Source organism: Eubalaena glacialis, chromosome 14, assembly GCF_028564815.1.
Source record: "Eubalaena glacialis isolate mEubGla1 chromosome 14, mEubGla1.1.hap2.+ XY, whole genome shotgun sequence".
Taxonomy (NCBI): Eukaryota; Metazoa; Chordata; class Mammalia; order Artiodactyla; family Balaenidae; genus Eubalaena; species Eubalaena glacialis.
Window position 1 is genome coordinate 60,279,788 of NC_083729.1, and position 14,146 is coordinate 60,293,933.

General features: G+C 39.3%; 1 pseudogene; it reads right to left on the reverse strand.

The window, feature by feature from the left end:
• Nucleotides 1-8,356: 8,356 nt before the first annotated feature.
• LOC133104710 (elongation factor 1-alpha 1-like) lies at nt 8,357-9,780 on the reverse strand (annotated as a pseudogene).
• Between the last annotated feature and the right edge of the window lie 4,366 nt (nt 9,781-14,146).

Genomic DNA, 14,146 nt, shown 5'->3' on the forward strand with positions numbered 1-14,146 from the left:
AGGAAAGATTCTGGGCAGGGGATAACTAAGATATACATGGTGAGGGAAGAGGAGGGAGTGATGCTCTTTGCAGATCACTAGCACCAGAAGTGAGAACGCGGGGAACGGGGGTGGGAGGGTTTCTAGAGTTCATCTGCATTTTGTAGACGAGGACATTGGGTCTAGAGTTGGTGGCCAAGCTGGGGCTAAACTTTGTTCTATTGGCTCAAGGGTCCAGGGCTCTTCTCTCTACTTGGCCCACCCTGAGAAGGAAGCGAAAGGATCCTTTATAAAGACATGGAAAACCACCTGTGAAAAGTTAGAGGCTGCCCACATAGTGAGAGGTTTGGGCTTGGCACTTGCAGTGGACGTGATATCCCTAAAAAGTGAGGGGTCCTGAGTGAAAAGAAGTGCATGATTGACGTGCTGGAAATGAAGGATTCAGCACTACAGCTTTGCGACTTTCAAAGCAAGAGTATCAATCGTGCCCAAGAAAATTTTTGTTTTCAAATAGGTATTGAGTTTTCAGTTCGTGCTGTGAGTGTACCAGGTGCAAGGAGAGCTGTGAAGACGTATGAGGCAGCACTTCCAAAGACATCCCAACGCCTGTGTAACAGCCACATGCTCAGTGGTTTTGGGCTTAGACAGGGAAGGGAACACCTAGGGGGAATGGAAGGAGAGAAGGAGGAATGGAGGAAAGGTGTAGAAAGGCAAAAAGAAGGTTTAATGTTTGAAATTTTACCTGTTAAAAAGGATGGTTAGCAGATTAGGAACCAAGATGGCAGAGTAGAAGGACATGCTCTCACTCCCTCTTGCAAGAACACCGGAATCACAATTAGCTGCTGGACAGTCATCGACAGGAAGACACTGGAACTCACCAAAAAAGATACCCCACATCCAAAGACAATGGAGAAGCCACAGTGAGGTGCTAGGAGGGGCACAATCACAATAAAATCAAATCCCATAACTGCTGGATGGGTGACTCACAGACTGGAGAACACTTATACCACAGAAGTCCACCCACTGGAGTGAAGGTTCTGAGCCCCATGTCAGGTTCCCAACCTGGGGGGTCTGGCAACAGGAGGAGGAATTCCTAGAGAATCAGACTTTGAAGTCTAGTGGGATTTGATTGCAGGACTTCGACAGGACTGGGGGAAACAGAGACTCCACTCTTGGAGGGCACACACAAAGTAGTGTGCACATCGGGACTCAGGGGAAGGAGCAGTGACCCCATAGGAGAATGAACCAGACCTACCTGCTAGTGTTGGAGGGTCTCCTGCAGAGGCGGGGGGTGGTTCTGTCTCACCGTGGGGACAAGGACACTGGCAGCAGAAGTTCTGGGAAGTACTCCTTGGCGTGAGCCCTCCCAGAGTCCGCCATTACCCCCACCAAAGAGCCCAGGTAGGCTCCAGTGTTGGGTTGCCTCAGGCCAAACAACCAACAGGGAGGGAACCCAGCCCCACCCATCAACAGTCAAGCGGATTAAAGTTTTACTGAGCTCTGCCCACCAGAGCAACAGCCAGCTCTACCCACCAGGTAGAGCCAGTCCCTCCCATCAGGAAACTTACACAAGCCTCTTAGATAGCCTCATCCACCAGAGGGCAGACAGCAGAAGCAAGAAGAACTACAATCCTGCAACCTGTGGAACAAAAACCACATTCACAGAAAGATAGACAAGATGAAAAGGCAGAGGGCTATGTACCAGATGAAGGAACAAGATAAAACCCCAGAAAAACAACTAAATGAAGTGGAGATAGGCAGCCTTCCAGAAAAAGAATTCAGAATAATGATAGTGAAGATGATCCAGGACCTCGGAAAAAGGATGGAGGCAAAGATCGAGAAGATGCAAGAAATGTCTAACAAAGACCTAGAAGAATTAAAGAACAAACAAACAGAGATGAACAATAAAATAACTGAAATGAAATGAAATGATTCCTTCTACACTAGAAGGAATCAATAGCAGAATAACTGAGGCAGAAGAACGGATAAGTGACCTGGAAGACAGAATGATGGAATTCACTGCTGCAGAACAGAATAAAGAAAAAAGAATGAAAAGAAATGAAGACAGCCTAAGAGACCTCTGGGACAACATTAAACGCAATAACATTCGCATTATAGGGGTCCCAGAAGGAGAAGAGAGAGAGAAAGGACCCAAGAAAATATTTGAAGAGATTATAGTCGAAAACTTCCCTAACATGGGAAAGGAAATAGCCACCCAAGTCCAGGAAGCGCAGAGAGTCCCATACAGGATAAACCCAAGGAGAAACACGCCGAGACACATAGTGATCAAACTGGCAAAAATTAAAGACAAAGAAAAATTATTGAAAGCAGCAAGGGAAAAATGACAAAAAAAGAATGGTTAGCTCCTACATACAAATGCAACTATATCTTGTAAACCATATGCCAAGGTTCACAGTCTTTGAGTGCAAAAGCTTCCATTTCCTTTAAACTTAGAAAAAATTAAAATGAATACATGCAAATGGGGGGAGGGGAATCCAAGCACTACAAAAAGTTTTAAAATTAAATCTTACTTTCACCACCAACATCACTACTCCTTTCCCCACTATTAACAATTTATTTATAACTCTAGAAAAATGTGTTATGGTTATAGAAAAATTATAATAAACATATCACACGTGCATACAACACACACATTTCTTAAAATGTATACATATGGGGCATACAATACACACTCTGTGAAACTCTACTGCCTTGATTTTGTAATAATGTATCTTAGAGATCAACCTGAAAATGAGCAGGATCATGCAAGGCTTTCTCGGGGACAGACCCCTGTGTCCCCTGCCTCTTATTTGTAGAAAAGTTTTAACCTCCTAGGCCTTCCCCTCATTCCAAAGAACAAATTTAATCAGAGAAGTGAGAAAATGAAGAAACAAAGGAAAGTAGTCAAGCAAGACAAAATAATAATAGTTTAGCCATAAAACAAAGTCAAGGACCTTTAGTTCTTCCTCAAGGGCTATAGATAATATCCTGAGCCATATCCTTGAGTTGTTTTGCAGATACTAAAACCCCCACCAGGTGGAGGAAGTTAACTGCATGCTGACCATTAGCACGTAGACCCCAGACCAGTTGGACACAGAAGGTTGATAATTGAGATTCCCGAAACAGCACCCTGTTATCTCACTGTCAACAAATCAGAGAAATATGCACGGGCTGATCACGCAAACCTGTGACCCTCTCCCTCACACTGTCTTTAAAAACCCTTCCCCGAAAGCCACTTGGGAGTTTGGGTCTTTTGAGCACAAGCTACCTGTTCTTCTTGCTTGGGAATGAATGCCGTACTTTTTTTTTTTTTTAATTTATTTATATTTTATTTTTGGGCGCGTTGGGTCTTTGCTGCTGCACGCAGGCTTTCTCTAGTTGTGGCAAGTAGGGGCTACTCTTCTTTGCAGTGCACGGGCTTCTCATTGGGGTGGCTTCTCTCGTTGTGGAGCATGGGCTCTAGGGCGTAGACTCAGTAGTTGTGGTGCACGGGCTTAGCTGCTCAGCGGCATGTGGGATCTTCCCGGACCAGGGGTCGAACCCATGTCCCCTGCATTGGGATCATGGAGTCTTAACCACTGCACTGCCAGAGAAGTCCCAAGCCCTTTTAATTTTTTATGCTGTAAATATTTGTTCCCAGTTTATCTTTTTACGTTGTACATACATTTTTCTCCCTATTTATTGTTTAATTTTTTGTCATGGAAAAATCAAACTTAAAAAAATTAGAGAGAAGAGTATCCCATGGACTCGTTACCAAACTTCACTCCCATCCCAAGTTATTTTGAAGCAAATCCCAGACATCATATCATTTCATCCACACGTGTTTCAGTACATATCTCTAAAGACAAAAAAATCTTTTAAAAACATAACTATAATACTATTATTACCTGTATGTGGTGTTTTAATATAAAAACTGCTGATTTCTGTGCAAATGGATCAATCATTTTCCATTTGACTTCTGGGTTTTGTGTCATGCTTAGAAATGTATTCATTACAAGATTATAAATGAATTCACTCATGTTTTCTTCTAGTAATTTTTTTTTTTTTTTTTTTACTGAAAACCATCTATTAAGTTTAAAATAATTGTCCAGGGCATGCAGAGTCCATAAGTCCTGGGAAGAGGCTGAGTGATAGAGTAATCAGAGCCAAGAGAGGTAATTTCTTTTGCTCCCTTTCTTGGTATAAAACATCTACTTCTGAAAAATACCCTTCCAGACCCAGCTCCACTGTACCTGACCTCATTACTTGGGTCAGAGCCTCCCCTGGACTCTCCAGTCTCTGGGCTTTTTCATTTTCTTCTTCCTCTTTTTTTCTTAAGGAAGAGTGTTACTGAAATATAACTCACATACCATAAAATTGATCCTTTTAAAGTATACAATTCGGTGATTTTTAGTATTTTCACAGTTGTGCAACCATTGCCACTATTTAATTTTACAAATTTTTCATCACCCCGAAAGAAACCTCATATCCATTAAGCAGTCACTCCCCATTTCCCTGTCCACCCCCCGCCCCCGGCAACAACTAATCTACTTTCTTTCTCTATGGATTCCCAGGACATTTCACATAAATGTAACCATACAAAATGTGACCTTTTGTATCTGGCTTCTTTACTACTAGTACCTTTATAGTTTCATTTTAACATTTTACATTACATTCCTTCTGGAATTTACTTTGATAAAAGAAGTGGGGTTATACAGCTTGAATTTATTCCCCCAACTAGTCCCAACACTTTTAAAAATAATCTGTCTTTCCTCTCATGAATTGGAAATGTCACCATTACCATTTACTAAAATTATGTGTATTTTAGTCTGTTCTGGATTCTCTATTTTATTCTATTGGTCTCTCTACATTTTTTCTGGAACCAAACTGTTTTTAATTCTTGTAACTTCAAAATGCAATAAAATATCTAATCTGACTGCGCCCCCAAATATCTTTCCATTCAGATAGTTTTCTTGTTTATTTCTACTAATGAACCCATTAACATTTTCTAATGTTTAAATTTTTTTTGACTTTTGATTGAGATCACATTGAGTTTACAGATTAATTCAGCAAGAATTAATATTCCCTAATAGAGATTTTACATTTTCTTTATATAGGTCCTGTGTATTTCTTGTTACGTTTATTTTCAGGTATATTGGTGGTAGTGTTGCTGTTGTAAATGGGATCTTTCCTCCATTATATTTTCTAACCATTTGTCAATTTTGTACATTAATTGTAAAAAAGTAGCTGACCACTTTAATAAATTCACTTATAATTTCTGTATCAGTCAGCTTTTGCTGCATAATAAAACACCCCAAAACATAGTGGCTTAAAACAACAAGCATGTGTTATTCCTCAAGACTCTGCAGATCAACTGGTGTCCTTCTGGTCTAGGCCAGTTCAGTTTATCTCTGCAGTCAATTGGCACCTCAACTGGCCTAGGTAGTCTGGGATGGCCTCATGGGTCTGGGAGTTTGTTCTGTGTCAGTTTGGGTAATATCAATGACTTGACACATATGTCTCACCATCCAGCAAGCTAACCTAGGCTTAATTCACAGAGTAGTGGTCTCAGATTTCCTTAAAAAGTTAAAGAGGGCAAGTTCCAATGCACAAGCACTTTTCAAACTTGCTAATTTCCAAATGTTCTAAAGAAAGTCATATAGTTCAACTCAAATTCAAAGTGTGAAAAAATATACTCCGCTCCTGAGAAGAGCTTCAAAATATCATAGCCATTTTTGCATTTCCCACAACTTCCTAACAGTTCTTTTTACTCTTCAGATTTCTGGTTATCCTTTGATACCATTACAAATAATAAACCTTTCTTACCTTAAGAGGGTCTTACTTAAGGTATGAAAGGTATCTCTTACCTTAAGAGATACCTCTTAAATTCTTTTCTTATTTAACTGTACTGGTTAGGATTTCCAGAACATTATTAAGGTATAATATCTTCTTCCTTACTTTAATGGTAATTGAAGTATGATACTGGAACTTTATAATGGCAAAAAAAAATCTATCTATTTATGAGATAGTAAGCCTGTCTGGTTTTTGTTTTGATTTTGTTTTGTTTAGTCAGAAATCAATTTTGCTAAATGGTATTTAAGTATCTACTGAGATGATTATATTGTTTTTCTCCTTTGATTTATTAATATAGTGGCATATTAATACAAATCCAAATAATGAACCATACTTGCATTTTTTTAAATATCTTTATTGGAGTATAATTGCTTTACAATGTTGTGTTAGTTTCTGCTGTATAACAACGTGAATCAGCTATATGTATACATATATCCCCATATCCCCTCCCTCTTAAGCCTCCCTCCCACCCTTCCTATCCCACTCCTCTAGATCGTCACAAAGCATCAAGCTGATCTCCCTGTGCTATGCAGCAGCTTCCCACTAGTCATCCATTTTACATTTGGTAGTGTATATATGTCAGTGCTACTCTCTCACTTCATCCCAGCTTCCCCTCCCCCACCGTGTCCTCAAGTCCGTTCTCTACCTCTGCGTCTTTACTCCTGCCCTGCCACTAGGTTCATCAGTTCCATTTTTTTAGATTCCATGTATATGCGTTAGCATATGGTATTTGTTTTTCTCTTTCCAACTTACTTCACTCTGTATGACAGACTCTCGGTCCATCCACCTCATTCCTAATAACTCAATTTTGTTCCTTTTTATGGCTAAGTAATATTCCATTGTATATATGTGCCACATCTTTTTTATCCATTCATTTGCTGATTTAGGTTGCTTCCATGTCCTGGCTATTGTAAACAGTGCTGCAATGAACACTGTGGTACATGTATCTTTTTGAATTATGGTTTTCTCAGGGTATATGCCCAGTACCTACTTGCATTTCTGGCATGAGTCTGATTTGACCAGGGTGTGTTTTTTGGTACATCTGGTAGAAAAATTATGTCTCTATGGATCTGCCTAATCTGAACATTTCATACAAATGGAATTGTACGATACAGGCATACCTCATTTTATTGTGCTTCACTTTACTGTGCTTCACAGATACTGTGTTTTTTATAAATTGAAGGTCTCTGCCAACCCTGCATCAAGCAAGTCTATTGATGCCATTTTTCCAACAGCAGTATTTCTTAATTAAGGCTGTTTTTTCAATGTTTAATTGTTTTTTTAGACATAATGCTATTGCACACTTATTAGACTACAGTACTGTGTAAACATAATTTTTATGTGCACTGGGAAACCAAAAAATTCCTGTGACTCGCTTTATTGCGGTAGTCTGCAACTGAACCTGCAGTATCTCCAGGGTATGCCTGTATGTGGACTTTTGTGCATGGCTTCTTTCACTAAGCATGTTTTCAAGATTCCTCCACGTTGTACCATGTATCAGTACATCATTCCTTTTTTATGGCTGAATAATATCCCATTGTATGGCTATACCACACATAAATGATTTTGTGACATCTACTAAGTTCATGCCCACATCATCCTTCTAGTTAGTAGAATTCTTGATATTCTGGTGTTGAAATATCCTTTCAACCCTGGGTCATGATAATTATTCTTTTAATGAATTGCAAGATTCAATTTGCTAGTATTTTATTTAGAATCTTGGTATCTTTTTATAAATGAGCTTATTATTTTAAATTTCTTCTGCTTTTAAATTTAGTTCTGATATAAGGGTTATGCTAGCACAGGAAGAGTTGGATAAGGTAGGAAATATTTGTTCCTTAAAAGTTTCATAGACTCTAATCATAGCGTTATAGGATCTGGTTTCTTTTAGGAAGTAGATCTTTGGCTACCATTTCAGTTTCTTCTATGGATATTGGTTTACTCAATTTTTCTATTTCTTCTTGGGCCAGTCTAACAGACAAACAGTGAAGTTTACGAAACAGCTTGATGACATTTCACAAAGCAACACTCAGGTCAAGAAATACAAAATTGCCAATATTCCAGAAATCCCAAAAGTGATTCCCCCTAATCACTACTCCTTTTCTTTTGAAAGATAATTATTACCTTAACTTCTGTGATAATTATTTCCTTGTTTCTCATTGTAGTTTTTCTCCTAAGCATGGAAACCTAAGCAGTATAGTTTGGTTTGACCTGTATTTAAACTTTATATAAATGGAATTATATAATATATATTCTTTTTTTTTCTCATTAAACTTTTTTAATGGGTCTCAAATTCTGTGACAGATTTTTGGTGAAGTTGTTTCCATTAAAAAGTACTGATTTTAAAAGATAATAACTTAAAACTGCCACAAACAAAACAAATGGTCCACAAAACATTCTCCTTTCCTTCTGAAGGTTTTACCATGCATTGTTATCATTAACCAGTCTTCGCTATTAAACTTAAATGGCCAATTGAGACAAACAGTTCTGAGACCATTCTTCCACCACTGATTAAGACTGAGGTGGCAGGTATTGAGGATAATATTCATTTAGCCTTCTGAGCTTTCTGGGGAGACTTGGTGACCTTGCCAGCTCCAGCTGCCGTCTTGTCCACTGCTTTGATGACACCCACAGCAACCGTCTGTCTCATGTCACGAACAGCACAACGGCCCAGAGGAGGATAGTCAGAGAAGCTCTCAACACACATGGGTTTGCCAGGAGCTATATCAATGATGGCAGCATCACCAGATTTCAAGAATTTGGGGCCATCTTCCAGCTTTTTCCCAGAATGGCGATCAATCTTCTCCTTCAGCTCAGTGAACTTGCAAGCAATGTGAGCTGTGTGACAATCCAGCACACGTGCATATCCAGCACTGCTTTGGCCTGGATGGTTCAAGATAATCACCTGAACTGTGAAGCCAGCTGCTTCCATTGGTGGGTCATTTTTACTGTCACCAGCCACATTGTCGTGACGAACATCTTTGACAGACACATTCTTGACATTGAAGCCCACATTGTCCCCAGGAAGGGCTCCACTCAAAGCTTCATGGTGCATTTCAACAGACTTCACTTCAGTTGTCACTTTGACTGGAGCAAAGGTGACCACCATGCCATGTTTGAGAACACCAGTCTCCACTTGACCCACAGGGACAGTGCCAATACCACCAATTTTGTAGACGTCCTGGAGGGGCAAACACAAGGGCTTGTCAGTTGGGCGAGTTGGTGGCAGGATGCAATCCAGAGCTTCAAGCAGTGTGGTTCTACTGGCATTGCCATCTTTACGGGTGACTTTCCATCCCTTGAACCAAGGCATGTTAGCACTTGGCTCCAGCATGTTGTAATGGTTGAATGTTGACACCATTCCAGCCAGAAATTAGCACAAATGCTACTGTGTCGGGTTTGTAGCCAATTTTCTTAATGTAGGTGCTGACTTCCTTAACAATTTCCTCCTATCTCTTCTGGCTGTAGGGTGGCTCAGTGGAATCCATTTTGTTAACTCTAGCAATTAGTTGTTTCACACCCAGAGTGTGGCCAGAGTGTAGACCAGAAGGGCATGCTCACAGGTCTGCCCATTCTTGGAAATACCTGCTTCAAATTCACCAACACCAGCAGCAACAATCAGGACAGCACAGTCAGCCTGGCATGTGCCTGTAATCATGTTTTTGATGAAGTCTCTGTGTCCTGGGGCATCAATGATGGTCACATAGTACTTGCTGGTCTCGAATTTCCATAGGGAGATATCAATGGTGATACCACGCTCGCGTTCAGCTTTCAGTTTGTCCAAGACCCAGGCATACTTGAAGGAGCCCTTTCCCATCTCGGCAGCCTCCTTCTCGAACTTTTCAATGGTTCTCTTGTCTATCCCACCACATGTGTAGATCAGATGGCCAGTAGTGGTACACTTCCCCGAATCTACGTGTCCAATGACAACGATGTTGATGTGGGTCTTCTCCTTTCCCATTTTTGCTTAGGTTTTGCTTAGGTTTTTAGGACACCCCTGTCCTGGCGGCAAACCCATTGGGAAAAAAGCTAATATATATTCTTGTGGATCTGGCCTCTTCTACTCAACAATATTTGTGCATGGCACAATACAACAATATGTTTTTAAGATTCACCCAGGTTGTTATGTGTAGCTACTGTTATTGTTTTACTCTGCTTAATAGTATTTTATTGTATGAATATACCACTATTTGTTTATTCATTCTTCTGTCGATGGGCTTTGAGGGAGTTCCCAGTTGGAGATGATTACAAATAGAGCTGCTATGAACATAAAAGACATGTTCTTGTATATGTCTTTTAAAGAACGTGTGCACATATTTTTATTGGGTATATTCTTATAAATGGCATTGCTGGGTAAAAATTTATATGTACCTTCAACTTTATTAAATACTATAAAAATTTTTCCAAAGTGTTGTACCAATCTGCACTCTTCCAGCACCATATAAGAGCATCTGTTGTCCACATCCTCATCAACACCTGGTAGGGCTGGTCTTTTAATTTTAGCCATTCTGGTGGGTATATAATGATGTCTGGTTATAGTTTTTATTTGCATTTCCCTAATTATTAGGGATGTTAAGTATCTTTTCATATGTTTATTGTCCATTGGATATCCTTTTTTTTCCCCAGAAGCATCTGTTCAAATCTTTTGCCCATTTTTCTTCTGGGTTGACTGTCATTTTCTTATTGGTTTATAGGATTTCTTTATGTATTTCATACATGAGATCTTTGTAGGTTATAGGTGTTGCAAATATTTTCTGCATATTCTGTATCCTTTAATAAATGGAAAGTATTAATACCAATGTTAAATTAATCTCAAATTTATCAGTCTTTTTCTTTATGATCAGTTCTTCTTGTCTTCTATTTTAAGTCTTTCCTTACCTTTAATGAGGTTTTAAATTTTAATGTGCTCAAATGATCTTTTTCTTTATGATTAGTACTTATTAAAAATCTTTTCTTATCTTGAAGTCATGAAGCTCGCCTTCCTTTAGAAGCTTTATTTAGCCTTTTACATTTAAGTCTATGATACATCTAGAATGAATTTTTTAATGTACGGAGTTTTCCATTTTTAATATTTGGTTAAACAAAGTACATCTTTTGTAAACAAACTCAGCACAAGGCCAACAAAAAGAAAAGCATGAAAAACAAAAAGCCCAGGGTTGCCCCTTACTGGGCATCAGGGTCAGGCTTGCCCCCTTCCTTAAAGGAAGTGGGGCTTTTTGCCCTTGGGCATCAGCATGGGTCCCTGTTCCTAAGCACCAGAATTGGATATGAACAGAGAAACCAGCCCTGAAATGTTTAAGCATCTTTGCATATCCCTTTGGCTCATGGACTCCAAGTGCACGGGGATGGAATGAATTTTCATGTATAGTATGAGGTAGGTGTCAAGTTTCTCCACATAATTTATTCAATTCTCCCAGCACAATTTATTGAAAAGATTATCTTTTCTTTAATGCTTTGCAGTGTCTCTTTTGTCATAAATAAAATATCCACATATGCATGGATCTTCTTATGGATTTATACTCTATTTCATTGGTCAGTATGTCCATCCTTGTGACACAATTATTTATAATACATGTAATGTACAGTAGAGTAAGCCCTCCCACTTTGTATTTCTTCAAGATTGTGTGGGTTATTCTAGGCCCTTTGCATTTCCATATTATCAAGTTTCAAAAAAGAATTTTGGCTAGATTTTGTTGGCTACCAAAATTTTTAAAAACCCTCTATTTGATCTTCTAAATAATCATTTGAATATTATTTCTTGGTTTCATGAGTTACACATCAGGAAACATATATAGTGTGCCTGCCTTAGGTAAAGTAACTGACCACGTTCAAAAATATCTCTGATATGAGCTGAATCACTCATCTTCACAAAATATGTTGCCTTAGGAAACTGCCTTCTTATGAGAGTCATTCCTATAGGAGCGCCTTAAATTCCTTCCTCTCAGTAAACCCAGTAGTAATTGTCCTCTCTTTCCAGTCTCCAGAGGATAGCATAAATATCTTTAGAACTAGAAAGGAAAATGAGTAAAAGGATACAAATCATTACAGAATAAGACTTTACAGGTGCAAAATGTAGCTACAAAATTCTTATTCAAAGTATGACAGTTCTCAGTCCAGAGACTTATTTGCTTGGGTTCTCAATTCTTTCGTCCATTTCCTCTTTTCACCCTTGTCTTTCTTTTCTTGCCTCCAATATTTTCTTCAACCCAAGGCTTTTCTCCTTAACTGCCCCTATTGCTTGCCCTCCAGCTCTTTGTATCTGTGTATCGGCAGAAGCACAGAGGCTCTCTCTTCTAAATATTAAAGGCATACCTGACTTCTCAAGATTATCTTCCCAAGTCACTGAACAAATCTAAAGAGCTGTTGCATATTTGAGAGTACATACCTGGGAAGCAGTTCCCCAGAAAGCTACATGGCAGTCTTGCTAAGTACTTCACAGTTCTGAGTCCCATTTTAAACAAGAGTGAAAAACTGCCTGAAGTTCAAGGGCAGAGCTGGAATTACAGTTCAAAGCTTTTGGCTGGTCTGCTATGCTATTAACTAACCCACCTGGTTATTAATGGTATCACAAATCATGCCTCAGTCTAGGTGAGCTTGTAAAGGAAGCACCAACCACTGTGTTAACCATTTACCTCTTTATGAGATGTTTTTTCTTTTTTAACTAAGGCTTTCCGTATCAATCTTGAAAAGTATGGAAAAGTATCAAGAATCTAAACACCAGCCATAATCTTACCAGTTAGACAGTATTACCCTTATTACTTTGGCATATACTTCCAGGCTTTCTTAATGCATAGCTGATATTATACATAATTTTATTTTCTGCCTAAAATTACATCAAAAGCAGGTTTCTGGGCTTCCCTGGTGGTGCAGTGGTTGAGAATCTGCCTGCCAATGCAGGGGACACAGGTTCGAGCCCTGGTCTGGGAAGATCCCACATGCCGTGGAGCAACTAGGCCGGTGAGCCACAATTGCTGAGCCTGCGCGTCTGGAGCCTGTACTCCGCAACAAGAGAGGCCGCGATAGTGAGAGGCCCGCGCACCGCGATGAAGAGTGGCCCCCACTTGCCGCAACTAGAGAAAGCCCTCGCACAGAAACGAAGACCCAACACAGCCATAAATAAATAAATAAATAATTTTTTAAAAAAAATTTAAAACCTCAACATTTATTTTAAAAAAAAAAAGCAGGTTTCTATGTCTTTACATTTTTAATATTAATAAATGGCTGTAAAATATTCCTTTGAATGGTAGTGAACAGTTTCCCTTTTCTTAGATTGTAACTTATTTCCAATTTCATCACAGTTGTAAATAACATTGATGTGAAAAACCTCATGAATGACTCTTTGTCTGTATTTTGGGTTATTTCCATAGGCAAAATATGTATCTGATAAAGAACTTGTATCCAGAATTTTTTATTTTTGGTCACGCCACCCAGCTTGCGGGATCTTAGTTCCCCGACCAGGGATTGAACCCAGGCCCTGGCAGTGAAAGCACCGAGTCCTAACTCGGGAATTCCAGGGAATTCCCTATCTAGAATATTTTTTAAAACTCTTACAAATCAATAATAAAAACCAAACAACCCATTTTTTAAAAATTGAAGTATGGTTGATGTACAATATTATATAAGTTACTGGTGTACAATATTCACACTTCTTAAAGGTTATATCCCATTTACAGTATTATAAAATATTGGCTATATCCCCCATGTTGCACAATATATACACTTATAGCTTATTTTATACCTAGTAGTTTGTACCTCTTAATCCCCTACCCCTATATTGCCCCTTCCCCCTTCCCTCTCCCTACTGGTAGCCACTAATTCGTTCTCTATATCCGTGAGTCTGCTTCTTTTTTGTTATATTCACTAGTTTGTTGTATTTTTTTTAAATAAACTTTATTTATTTATTTATTTTTATTTTGGGGGGCTGCATTAGGTCTTCGTGGCTGCACGCGGGCTTTCTCTAGTTGTGGCGAGCGGGGGCTACTCTTCATTGTGGTGTGCAGGTTTCTCATTTGTGGTGGCTTCTCTTATTGCAGAGCACGGACTCTAGGTGCGTGGACTTCAGTAACTATGGCTCCTGGGCTCTAGAGGGCAGGCTCAGTAGTTGTGGGGCATGGGCTTAGCTGCTCCACCACATGTGGGATCTTCCCGGACCAGGGATCGAACCCGTGTCCCCTGCATTGGCAGGCGGATTCTCAACCACTGCACCACCAGGGAAGTCCCTGTTGTATTTTTTAGATTCCACATATAAATGACATCATACAGTATTTGTCTTTCTCTGTCTGACTTATTTGACTTAGCATAATACCCTCCAAGTCCATCCATGTTGCTACAAATG